This window comes from Stenella coeruleoalba, assembly GCF_951394435.1.
Source record: "Stenella coeruleoalba genome assembly, chromosome: 14".
NCBI classification, from domain to species: domain Eukaryota; kingdom Metazoa; phylum Chordata; class Mammalia; order Artiodactyla; family Delphinidae; genus Stenella; species Stenella coeruleoalba.
In genome coordinates, this window is record NC_137160.1 from 60,318,709 (window position 1) to 60,331,783 (window position 13,075).

Sequence of the window (13,075 nt, forward strand, 5' to 3'; positions counted from 1 at the left end):
TTATTTCACCCATCGTGTGTTTCTCAAAGCATGGAATGGTCTTCAAGATGCTTATCCCAGTGCGCCAGGTGTTAGTTTTATGTGAAGTCATAATCCTCCCCTGGATCCTGCGACATAGGTACTGTTCTTATGTCCTTAGTAGGGGACGAGCAGACAGGTTTAGGGAAGTTAGGTATGCTCAGGTCTACACAGCTTTAGGTAACAGCACAGCCTCTGGATCCCGATGGTCTGGTCATAAGAGCGCCGGCTCTTAACCACTGTAATCTACCACGCAGAGGAGATGCTTTCTATCCTGTCCAAATCAGGTACTGTCTCTAGTATGGTCCTTTTGTGATGCCTTTGATTCACTGTAAAGACAGTACAGTTGTCCCTCTGTGACCAAGGGCAGATTGGTTTCAAGATTCACTGTGGAAACCAAGATCCAGGGATGCCCAGTCCCTTGTATAAAATGGCTGAGTAGTCAGCCCCCCTGTATACACTGATGCGAAGCCCACAGATGACAGAGGGCCGACTGTAACATTTCTTTGTGGAACCTTGTGGCCCTAGATTTTCTGAGACTTTTTTTCTTGCTTTTATCTACCAAAGAAGTGAGAAGAAATGACTGGCCATTAGCAATCTCAGCTCTTAAATACAACCAGTATGAGCATAACTAAACAACTTTATTAACGTTATAATAAAAGAAGGGGGCTGTGGAACTCATTGGTTTATGTAACCTTCAAGGCTGGAGAACAGAGTGTGACCTCAGTCTTTTCTGTATATGGTCCTTAAAGATTTAATGATTATTTAAACCAGGTGTGTGGGTTTTGATAATTCATGGTCTAAAATCTCAATACATGGGCTTCCCTGGTGGCGCAGTGGTTGAGAGTCCGCCTGCTGATGCAGGGGACACGGGTTCGTGCCCCGGTCTGGGAAGATCCCACATGCCGCGGAGCGGCTGGGCCCCATGAGCCATGGCCGCTGAGCCTGCGCGTCCGGAGCCTGTGCTCTGCAACGGGAGAGGCCACAACAGTGAGAGGCCCGCGTACCGCAAAAAAAAAAAAAAAAAAAAAAAAATCTCGATGCTCTTTGTAATCCTACAGAGAACAAAGGATGTCAGGTAATGTACACACTTAAGGACCTTGAGAAAAAATATAGATCTTTTTTTGGGAGAGAGAAATTATTGACAATTAAGTTCCAAACCAAGTTATGGACAGTTGGAATTGCAAGTAATTGTCTATTTTACATTCCTGAGCAATAAGAAGTACTCATTTTAGTACATTCCATGTTTCAAGACGTAGAGGTTTGTCAGGGGTTATATAAAGAGTTTAATGTAGTTTTGGGGGCAAACTTGCTTTTTCATTGTGTACTATTTTCATCCAAAGTGTGTATCCTTAAATGTGCAATATGTAATAGATAAATGTGTGAGGGTGTGTATCAAGCTACTTTGATTTAAATTTAGGGAAATAGTTAATTTGAAAATTCCAACTTAAAGATAAACTTTTGAGAAGCAAAGGAGAGCTTTGTTGCAAAGTATGTCTTTGGGTGCTGTTCTGTACTTTGCCATCAACTAGGTTTTATGAAATTATTGAAATAAAATTCAGAATTTCTTGTAAAAGTTTAATGATCATGTTTAATTTATCAAATTAAATGAATTCTCTCTCAAGGGAAAAATGCTCTTACACTGTGAGACCCACCCCGCTGCCCCCATGGAATTTGTCAACTGGAGAATTTCCTTACATGTTTTAAGAAGTCAGTTTCTTATCAAGATTCTACATTCTGTAATGAGGAAATGGCTTAATAAGAACCTTAGTTTTTGATTGGGTAAAGTGTTCCTTTGTCAGACAAGTGGTGGGTGGAATTTCAGAGAGATAAGTACATTGGAATATATACTTAGGTTCTGGATGTGAACTTTATAAAGTGCTAAAAATTTGTGTGTTCGTCTTTATAATGTTGGCATGGTGAGGCCGTGCAAGGGACACAGCTGCCGTTCTTGAGTTTTTAACGAGTCTTATAACATCTCTGCATTTGGTTGAGGCAGTAAATGCTATAAATGTTCCCAACGAGTAGTGTTCACACTATTTAAATATGTAAATATTTCCTTCCATCCAATACTTAGATCTCTTAACTCTAAAAAAGGACATTGCAGAAGCTGGTGTGTTCCCCACCCCGCAGTGGGGGGTAAGGTAAGCTGTAGTGCCTGCAGAATGGGGTCGCCTCCCTCCTTGGATTTTATTTTTTTCACTGTGAAGTTTTCTTCAGCTTTGATGTTTTATTTTTCCATATTTGCCTTAGATTTCTCGGCTGCTTTTAAAAAGTAAATCATCAAAGATAATAACCGACGTCCCCTTTATACCCTTCCCTGATGACCTTTCCCTCTGGCAGGCCACTGACCCGAAATGTATGTGGACCATTCTCATCCTTGCATCAAGATTTTACCCCACTTGTATGTAACGGTCAGCATATAGAGTGTTTTGCATGTTTTAAACGGTGACGTAAACGTGTCCTTTACTCAGAATATGATTTCTCTAGTTCTCCCTTCACCTAAAAGTTCTTACTGGGAAGCGCACACTCTTCCAAGTATCCCCTCGGGATGTCTCGTACGTGTTCTGTGACCTAATACACGATTTTCTCCTCTGCTCTCCAGCTTGGACCCATCGTAGGAATGTTTTCTGTCACTGACAAATCTAGCGTGGAAATTGTGACGCCAAGACCTCCCAAAGGTCCCGCCCCTTCTGCTGAAGCTGCGTCTCTCAGGGTTGGGGTTTGTTGACAAATGCTGCCCTAAAAAGCCACCTGCTCTGTGTGCCTGTGTGGACATAATGCGCACAGAACTAGGGAAGGAGGTCAGTCAGTCTAAGGGGAGGGTGGCGAAGGGTGCACGTTCACGTGAGGAACCCTCGCGTGGCCGCACGTCCTTGCTGTTTGTGTGTTTCTGCACGTGCTGCGGACCCTTATGTTTGTGTGTGTGTTGGATGGAGGTGGTTTTTCTTCCATGTTTTGGAAATGGAGAAATTTACATTAAAAACTGGGGATTCGTACTTTGGAAAACCTCAAGGTACGGATTTGGTTCCCACATTAAGAAGATTGACTTCCTGTTTCAGACTGTTTTACTTCTGAGTTACCTGTGCAATTCCCGGATTCACCTGAGCTTGCGAACCTGGCTTAGGTCTTCATCACATGTTACTGACGTTGACTCCTTCCCTGAGCCAGGCACTGGGGGCCGTGGGCTGGGGTGAGATGACACCAAATTGGGATTTAGTTTTGGATGGTGGGATCCAGGGGAATCCTGTTCTCGGGAAGCAAAAGATACCTAAACACACTTGTACCTTAGTCAACAGGTGGTTGGGCCCAGACGGTCCAAAACGTGGTCAAGCAGCCTTAAAATTTGAGGAGCAACGGAAGCTGCTTTCAGGGGTACCCATTGTATGTCAGGTGCTTTATATAATCTCCTTTCCGGAACAAACTTCTAAACTTTTTAACAGAGGAGAAGAGCTGGGAGGAACGGGCTTGTCCAGGCCCGCTGTGTAGAGCCGAGTCCGGGTCCCAGGCGTGGGCCTCCCCTGTGCCCTGCGCCTTTGAGAAGGAGGGGGATGAAACTGAAAGTGGCCTAATGGCGGTCAGTAAAAGCGAGAGCTCGCTTTGGTCCCAGGCACTCAGTACTGAGAGTATTAAACAGTTTTCTGCTTTTGAAAATCTTGGCGTCAAGAGCAACACTACACGCTTATTACACACTGCATTGGTGGCTAGAAGCTGGGGCGTGGCCGCAATATGGTTTCAGAATTTAAGGTGTTTTTGCCGTCCAGGCTCTTTATAGCTGGGCTTTCGACCAGCTAATAACTTAGATGACTAGCTATATAAATGGTGTTTAGCATTATAGTTTCAAGTATGAAACATGAGTGGCTTGGGAAGGAAGCCTGTCAAAGAGGTTACGAGCCTGGGCCCTGGGCTGACAGGGCATAGGTTATGGTTTGGGCTTGGTCACTTCCCTAGTTACGACCCGGGGCGTTTCTGTTCCTGTGCCCCAGCTTTCCCCTCGTAAGGCTGCTTCACCGGGTGCGAAGTGGCTGGAAGAGCAGACACTTAGCAGATGGAAACAGGTACTGTCCACCTACAAGTGAGGTGGACGGTGGGCGAGTTGTCTGATTATTTGGGTCAAGAATTCAAGTGAAATATCCAGAGAGTGGGTATTGGCTTGACATGATCAAGTCAGGAGCCAGTTCTGCAGCTGAAACGGTATCTGGCCAAATGCAGACACCTTTCACTGAACCTGTAGAGGCAGCAGGACACAGCGTGGGCTTCAGAGGAGGGACGAGCCAGGATTCGGATCTCAGCTCTGCCCTGGCACACAGTGGAGCCTCTGCAAGGGCCCCTCGTCAGCAGCACGCCTGCTGGTCACGCTCCTCTGTAAGCCAGGGAGGGGGTGTGGTGAGGACTGTAGGGCATTTTAAAGAACCCAGCATAGTTTTGGGAACATAATAAACATATTAAAATTGCATTTATACTCTGCCGTTTAGTCACGTATCAGAAAGATATAGCAAGAGTTTAGAAGTTTCTAACAGCTGCTTAGTGGAAATGGATGATCCTGAGTTAGAAAATGTAAAAATATCTTAAAAATTTAAAGGAGGCTGTTCTGACAGGTAAGCAGCCAGTGAGAACTATACGTGATGCACTTTTGTTTTTTGATTTCTTTTTCTCTGAATATGAAGGTAACACTAATTGATTATAGAAGCTTAGAAATTATGGAAAAGCCTATCGTAGAATTCCGATATCCCACTCCTTAGACAACGAACTAACAGCTTTAATGCTGAGCTGAGTATCAAATATGTATAATTAACATAATACTTAGTGTAAATATATATTAATACTGTTAAAATCAACGTGTCTTTATAAGCCAATTAACAAAATTATTAAAATAATTGACTTTTGATCTGGAAACAGTTTTTGAAATTATTGTGCACAAAACCCACTCATATACCCTTTAGGCAGATTCGTCAGTCGCTAACATTTTGCCTCATTTGCTTCAGCCTTTGTGCTCGCTCTCCACACACAAATACACATTTTATATGCACACATGCACATGCACGCACTACCGGCGTGTGGCACACGTACACACACGTGCACATTCACACGAGCGCGTATATACCCATGCACACATGCACCCACGTTTTATTTTCTCTGAACCAGCCGAGCCTAGGTTGCATGTGGCGTGGAGCATGTATGATCCATCCGTCCCCACTTCCGTGTGGTTTCCTGGGAAAGCTCTCCTCTCACGGGTGTGCAGTGCAGTTGGCAACCTCAGGAGGTCGAGCGCTGATTGGACACTTTGTCCGCGTCGTTTACAGCGTCTCCGCTTCAGTGCAGGATCCAGGCTGGCTCACGTGTGGTGTTTGGTCGTGCTGTCCCTCTAGGCTCATTTACCCTGAAATAGTTCCTCAGCCTCTGACTTTTATGACATTGAGGCTTCTGAAGATACAGTCATCCCTCACCTCCACCGTCTAAAATTGCTCATTTGGGCTTTTTTTGCTGTTTCCTCACTATTAGATTCAAGAAATGGGTTCTTAGAGGGAAGACTACAGGGCTATTGTCTTCCTCAGGGTCTGGTGCCCAGAGGCCCACGAGGTCCTGCCCCTTGTTTGTGGATAAAGATACAACTGAAGGGACGGTGGGGAGAGGACTCACAGGCTTTGTGGTTGAGGCTCGCCTCAGACGGCCGGGGTTGAGCGCTGGCTTCCATGTGACCTTGGATGAGCTTTCAACTTTGCTGTCTCAGTTTCCTCATCTGTAAAAAGGGGAGTGGTTCTGAAGGTGGCTCTTGAACTAAGGGAGGGAATATGTGTAGACTGTTGGAAAGAGCAGCCGTCCAGGACGAGCACCACATGGGACAGCCATTGTCATGGATGCTGACTCTTCCCATTAATGGGAAAAGTTAATATGGTCACCGAAGTGGAAAGGTGGGGGGATAAATTAGGAGTTTGGGATTAACATAGACACGCTACTATATTTTAAACAGATAACCAACAAGGACCTACTGTATAGCACAGGGAACTCTACTCAGTATTCTGTAATAACCTAAATGGGAAAAGAATCGGAAAAGGGATGGATAGATGCATGTATATGTAGAACTGAATCAATTTGCTGTACGGTTGAAGCTCACAGAACACTGGAAATCAACTATATACTCAATATAAAATTTAAAAAATCCCCAAACAAAAAAAAGACAAAAAATATTAAATAAGAAAGTCTCAGAAATGCTGAAATGCTAGGTGCACCATTTCAGCTCACACAGGTAGGATTCTAAGTCTCAGAAGTTAACCCTCAGTCTCTCCTGATTCGTGACACCTCCAGTTTTTACAAGCTCTGTGGAAGCACCTAATTTCTACTGAGTAGACTTGAAAGTTTAACCCTCAGGAGGGTTTATCCTTGTGTCGCAGGGGTGGCACCTCCAGGAACAAGGGTGGAGGGAGTGGTTCCCGCACTCACGCTGCCTGGAGCAGCAGATGCCATGGCTGTCCCTCTGCGCCTTCGAGAAACGGGGACTCTGTCCCTCGCTGTCAGAGGGGGCGTCACCAAATAAAACACATGAAGTGTATTTTGATAAATCTTTGATCATTTGTGGAAAATAGTTGGAGCTTTTTAGTGTAAGAATGGTGCTGATTTCCAAATGGACACTCAGGCATTGTGGTAAAATTGGTAGTTTCCCTTTATGTGTGTTTGCATAGAACTGGGATGATCTGGGAATACTCCTTTCTTCGTTTTTGAGCGAGGCCTCCTTTTTGTGCGTTAGGACAGGCAGAGGCATGTCAAGAGCAGTCTGGTTCCTCTCCTCCCTCGTTTGCTTAGATACTCACTTAAATTTAAAACTCACCTTGGTCTCCAGCCACGTCACTTCTTATTTTGGGAAGGGGTTTGATTTGATTGATTTTGTAGGGGAACCACAACGACCTGAAAACTCTATTCCAACAGGGGCAGTAGATCCATGAGCAGAACCGAGGCTCTTCTCACGGGCGACAATTCACTCGACGCGATGCAGGAATCCCTGGGCGGCCACCCACTCCCGAGCATCTTCCTCGCCAGGCTGCGAGGTGCCACGCCCCCCTCCTGCCCTGCCGCCTGCCCCTCAGTCTTCAGTGGGTTCGGATGCCAGAGTGGAGAGAATGAAAGGGCCTGTGACCAGCTGTGCTCACCGAGTGGAAGACCTTCACTCCATCTTGCTTGTCTTGCAGATCTCAGGCTTGGCTTGAAAGGTCAGCAGGGCAGGGCGGGGTAGCAGGCCAAGCCCAGGGGCTCTGGGCCCTCGCCGGCCCCGCCCCCCGGGGTGTCCCTGTGAGCATTCAGGGAGCAGGCCTGGCGAAAGCCCACCATCCAGTGATGGAGATAGCATGGCCTCAACATGGATAATTTGGTCAGATTTATACCTGACTCTAGTTCTGTGTGGATTGTACTGGGTTGAGATAGGAATCGTCTTGGGGAGTGTTTTGGATCCTGAAGCCTCAGGATACCCCCTGCCAAGAGCCCTTCCCCAAGACATCAGGGAAGAGTCTTCTTCCCACCTTCACCCCAAGATGCAGCAGCGCGTCCTCTTCTTGTCCATAAATTGTTGGCTACATCGCCTTGTCTTAGGAAATTCTCCTTAAAACCTCAGCCCCAATTTTTTTTTCTCGTATTTTTCTTTTTTTTCCAATATTTTAACTGTTGTGACATGTTTGAATGAGGATCACCAGAATTCACTGGCTTCACGTGACACCTGTGCTTGGAGCGTCTCTCAGGCTTTCTAAAAGTAGGTAAATAACTGTATTTGGCTTCCTAACCTTAGAGCCTCGTCGATTTGGTTTTGGCTGAATGGCACGGCTGGTTTTAAGGTAAACAGAAGGATCTTGGAAGTGTGCTGCTTCCTCCACCAGGGGCACCCAGAGGCCACTTACCGGGTTCCAGGGTTCCAGGGTTCCAGGTGTCAGTGGGGTCGGGCTTTGTTCCCCAGGAGGGATGAGACTAATGGCTTTTCTAAGATTTGGACGTTTTGTTTTAATTCGGCACCTCCAACCCCCTGTCCCTCAGACCCTTTCATTTTTCTTGAAGTTAAATGATAACCACTTTTTCATTGCAAACCAAAGTCTGGCAGGCTCTCAAAATGAATCATTGTAAAACTCGATCCTGCCACCAGGTGGCAGTGTGGTCTTTAAAAAAATTATTTATTTATTTTTGGCTGTGTTGGGTCTTCGTTGCTCTGCGGTGTGCGCGGGTTTTCTCTGGTTGCTGCGAGCCGGGGCTACTCTTCGTTGCGGTTCGCGGGCTTCTCGTTGCGGTGGCTTCTCGTTGTGGAGCACGGGCTCTAGGCGCACAGGCTTCAGTAGTTGTGGCACGCGGGCTCAGTAGTTGTGGCGCACGGTCTTAGCTGCTCCGTGGCATGTGGGATCTTCCTGGACCGGGGCTCGAACCCTTGTCTCCTGCATTGGCAGGCGGATTCTTAACCACTGAGCCACCAGGGAAGTCCCGGCAGTGCAATCTTAAGTCCTGAGGCCGGACCCCGGAAACCCCCAGCTAGTGGGTTTATCATCTCAAACAAATCGGACTATTATGTTTTTTATTCAAAGTGTAGTTACCAACCGAAGGAAACGTCTGTCTTGATTCTAAGGGTAGATACAAAACTTCTCTCCTCTCCCTTAGAAGACAACAGATAGTTGATGTAAAGTTTGTTTTTCCATTATAAAATTGGGATAATTATAGCAATAATGTGGGTAAACCCTTGTGATGTCTAATGAAAAGATGCTATAGAATAATACCTTTAATTTCATTGTTAACTTTCATTGCAAGCATTAAGTTTTTATAATGTCTCATAATTGCTTAATGTGTTATGTGTTGATTTGTATCTGGTCCTTCACTCAAATGTTGAAGAGCTTTTTTTTTTTGTTTAAATTTTAATGTTTTGGCCATGCCCCGAGGCATGTGGGATCTTAGTTCCCTGACCAGGGATTGAACCCAGGCCCACAGCTGTAAAAACGCGGAGTCCCAACCACTGGACTGCCAGAGAAGTCCCAAACAGCTTTTTGATTTAATAATTGAAGAGGATAAATTCTGGGTTCTTTATGTATCCCTCCTGCCCCCTGGGCTAATGTGTAAGAGGCTTGTCCTATGTACCAACTTTCAGATTGAACCTCTAGCAAGGGGAGTGCAAAGCTTGAACAGGGGCTTAAAAGCAGAAAATTTCAAAGCAAAAACTCCTCCACTTTCTATTGTTAAAAGTGTTAATGCATAATTGTCTTGAGCTTAATGTTTTGAACTCTAATGAGAGAGGTCTCATTACCTTTCTGGTGTTTGAAAGCTTTAGCTCTCCTCTGCTCTCTGCCTGGAGGGGTGGTCACGGGGGTGCTGGAGGGGTGGTCACGGGGGAGCTGGAGGGGTGCTCAGGTTAGAGCAGGCTTCGGGCCCCTGCTGGGTGAGGGTGGAGACCTCCACAAATGGGGTAAACGCCAGTTCACTCACGGTTCACGCCATCCTTCCAACAAGCCCATGCCCCCCGCTTTCCCAGAGGAGGAAGCAGGTCCCTCAGAACGGCAGACAGAATAGTGTCCGCAGAGATGCCCAGGCTGTAAACCCTGGAAACTGGGTGTGCTGTGGACCATGGCAAGTGGTGTGAAGGCTGCAGATGGAATGAAGTGTGCTAGTCAGCTGAATTCAAAGTAGGGCGATTATCCAGATTATCCGAGCGGGTCCCGTGGACTGGGGACCCTCCCCTGGACCCTCAGGGGTCCCCCGAGGCTGCTGGCTTTGGGGACGGGGAGGGAGCTACAGGCTGAGGAATCTGGACATGACACCACCTGCCAACACCTTGAGACTCATTTGAACTTCTGACCTCCAGACTTGTGAGATGATAAACCTGTGTTGTTTTGAGCCAGTCAGATTGCTGTGAGGTGTCACAGGGGCCACAGGAAACGAGTGCCCGGTGTCACACGGCACCAGTTCCGCCCGCAGGGGAGGGTGGTTCCTGCTGTCTCTTGGCTCAGAGGACTGAGAAGTGGCAATTCCTTTGCTTTATAGATGAAGTGACCATTCTCACCGACCTCCTCCCCTGCATGTAGAGGATGAAGGGAAATGCACTTTTAGTTCTTCCTGAAATCTAGTCTTAATCCAATAATTAAAAAAAAATCCCTTCAGGCCATGCTGTGTTTTTATAGTTGTTCACTCTCTCCTTGCCTCCTTGGTCACCTGCTCTACCTGATGGAGTGAGTGAAGGAGGTGACTGGTGGAGTGGGGAAGGGTCCTTGAGGCCCCTTGGTGCCCACAGGCAGGCTGGGCTCTGCAGACGCATGTCCTCAAGTCCACCCACCCTCCATGGATGCTGCTCCAACTGGGTCCACAGGACCTGTGACCTGTGACCCACGAGGACCCTGCCGGCTGGGCTGTCCCAAGCTGGCCTGGGCCTCTCTGGTGGCCTTTCAGAAGGTTCTAGGGCTGCTGACCCTCCCCCCTCCCCCCACCCTCTGGTCTAATCCTAGTGACAGGGAGGGGGTGAAATTGATTGGAGTTCTCCAACCTTGGTTTTTTAAAAACTAAAGGAAGTCGTAATACCCTTCCCAACAGGTAAGCAAGCCTGGTTTTCAGGCCTCTTGCCCCAGGCCAGTCACTCTGGACACCACAGAGGAACATGGTCTTTAAAGTGGGCTGTTGCAGTGCAAAAGCTAGGATTTGCTGTACGTGTCTCTATAGCAGAGGGTTACCTGTCAGTCTCAGCCTATGATAGCGATGCTCCTGGCCAGGCATGCCTGGGGCGCTCACCTGGGCCCTCCTACCTGCAGCAGCCTCCGCAGACATTTCCCTGACCAGGATCCAGCGATGTGGCTGGACCGGGCCTTGTGGCTCTTATGACTGCAGGACGCACCTCAGCGACAACCGTCAGGGAACTTTGGGAAAAAAGATTCATGACTCGCAGGTCCTGGAGGACACACAGCACACCTGGGGCCACACATCGAGGTCGGGGTGGAGGGAGGGAGGGGGTGAAGACCTGGGGCTCTGCCTTTATTAGGGCCCCAGGTTGGGTGTGTGAGGTTTTGTGGGTTCACTCTTTATTGGCGAACTTAAAGCATAAGAGTGGGAACTGGGGTGCAGGAAGGAAGAAGAGGGATTACTTGAGTGGTCACTTACCCGGGTCACCCAGGGCCTTCTGAGAGGGGACCTTCCTGGGTGGGCGGCCAGCTCCTCACCTAGTTGTGGAGCTGGAAGTCTTTGAAGTGGGTGCCTCCACAATCAGAAGCTAATTGTCAGGCACTTAACCTGTTCCAGGGGTGGAGCTGGCGCTGGATCTCTGTCCTCAAATGTGCAAACCCTACACCATGGGCAGCTGGGCAGAGGTGGAAATCTGGTCTCGTGGCCAGTCTGGAGGGGAGGGACAGTGTTGCCCTGCTGTAATGAAAGGGGTGCCTTCCCCTCTGCCTGGCACAGTGAACCAGGAGAAAGGGAATGACTGGCCCCCTCTGCAAACAGCTCCTTCTGAAGCTGTCTGCCTCGAAGGGAGAGCAGAGGGCGGGGGCCACTGGGACCGTCTGCTTCTCATTAGGCTGTGCAGAGAGCACAGTTGGGTGGAGTTCATTAGCACCGTTAGACGGTTTATCCTAAGGATGAGTAAATACACTTCGTGGACCTACCTCAATGGAAAGGAATGATGCCTCAGGACACTTTCAATTAAAAAAATCTGATTTTTAACTTTTGGGGAACAGTTTTAGGTTTATTCCTCTGCATTCCATTTCTAATGATGTTCTTTGACTTCTAAGAGGACATTTTTATTGACCGTAAAGAATAAAACAATCTCTGTGGTGTCCAAACCATGTTCTATAGATTCAGCCTGGAAGCATCTGTAAAAAGCAAACAAACAAACTGTAAAACTCCACACAGGCTTTCAGAGAATAGAATGTAACTTTTAAGAAGATGTTTACTGCTCTGAGTAAAAGACATTTTGGAAATCCAAGCAGGCATTACAATGAGTTTTTACAAAGTTAGGATAATGGATTTCCTGTGAAACTGGCATGGCTGCAGCAGCCCTACCTGCCTTTTCTCCACCCCACTCTCCCTTCCTTCTTCACCCACAGAGCCTGCTGTTGTTTGGAGTAGCATTTGCTGGATGAAAACAATGACATTTCTTGTTGGGGGGGATAATCATGTGCTACTGAACAGTCAGAAGTAAGTGGGAGACTGCTGGAAATTTCTGGGACATTTCATTTTCTTATTTTCACTCCCATCACTTTTTTCCTGTTGTTATTTTCCAGACTGAAACGTGAATTTGGCTGGCTTTACCTCTAGTGGTCATCTTGGGACCATGAAGTAAAGACTAAGAATCTCAGAACTTCTCTCCTCCTAGCCTCCCCACGCCTCACAATTGACCAAAGGTGTCCACACTGCTTCCAAAACCAGGCAGAGAGAGAAATGCTTCCCAAACGATGCTGCTGTGGTTGAAAAGTATTCCTGAGCTCTGATGCTTCCTAGTCTGCCCTTGCTACAGCCTTTTATAAAATTTATCTGAAAATGTCATCATTTCACCTATATTCTGGAAGGATATATATATATATATATATATATATATATATATATATTTTTTTTTTTTTTTTTTTTTTTTTGCGGTACGCGGGCCTCTCACTGCCGCAGCCTCTCCCGTCGCGGAGCACAGGCTCCGGACGTGCAGGCTCAGCGGCCACGGCTCACGGGCCCAGCCGCTCCGCGGCACGTGGGATCCTCCCGGACTGGGGCATGAACCCGCGTCCCCTGCACCGGCAGGTGGACTCTCAACAACTGCGCCACCAGGGAAGCCCTGGAAGGATATTTTTGCTGGGTGTACCTTCTGGGTTTGCCGTTATTTTCTTTCAGTCCTTTAAAAATATGCTTCCATTGTCACTGGCTTCCACTGTTTCTGTAAGAAGTCAGCCATCAGTCTATTTATTGCTCCTTTAAAGGAATTTGTCTATTTGTTCAGGCTTCTTTAAGGTATTCTTATTGTCTTTTTGTTTTTAGCAGTTTTACTATCATGCAATGAGATGTGGGCTTGTTGTTGTTTGTTTATTTGTTTGGGATTTGGGAGACTTCTTCTCTTTGTGACTTGATATTTTCATCA